Source organism: Oncorhynchus mykiss, chromosome 7 (assembly GCF_057628025.1).
Source record: "Oncorhynchus mykiss isolate SJ-2025 chromosome 7, ASM5762802v1, whole genome shotgun sequence".
Taxonomy (NCBI): Eukaryota; Metazoa; Chordata; class Actinopteri; order Salmoniformes; family Salmonidae; genus Oncorhynchus; species Oncorhynchus mykiss.
In genome coordinates, this window is record NC_143028.1 from 10,865,001 (window position 1) to 10,865,282 (window position 282).

Sequence of the window (282 nt, forward strand, 5' to 3'; positions counted from 1 at the left end):
ATTGCAATGACTTATGGGATATTAGAATCCTATTGTTTTAACCACTATAGTTTGATCCAAGCTCTATGGTCACCCCACCCTCCTCAGATAAGATATAAACACATCACAACCCATTGCATAAATGTTTAGAATTACAGGAAATGATTTTAAAATGCCAAATTCTCTCTGCCCCAAGGCAGAATGTGTAGTATTTCAGGAAACTAGCTTTAATAAATAAAACATTTGTCTCTGCCCCAAGGCAAAATGTGTAGTATTTCAGGAAACTAGCATTAATAAATCAAA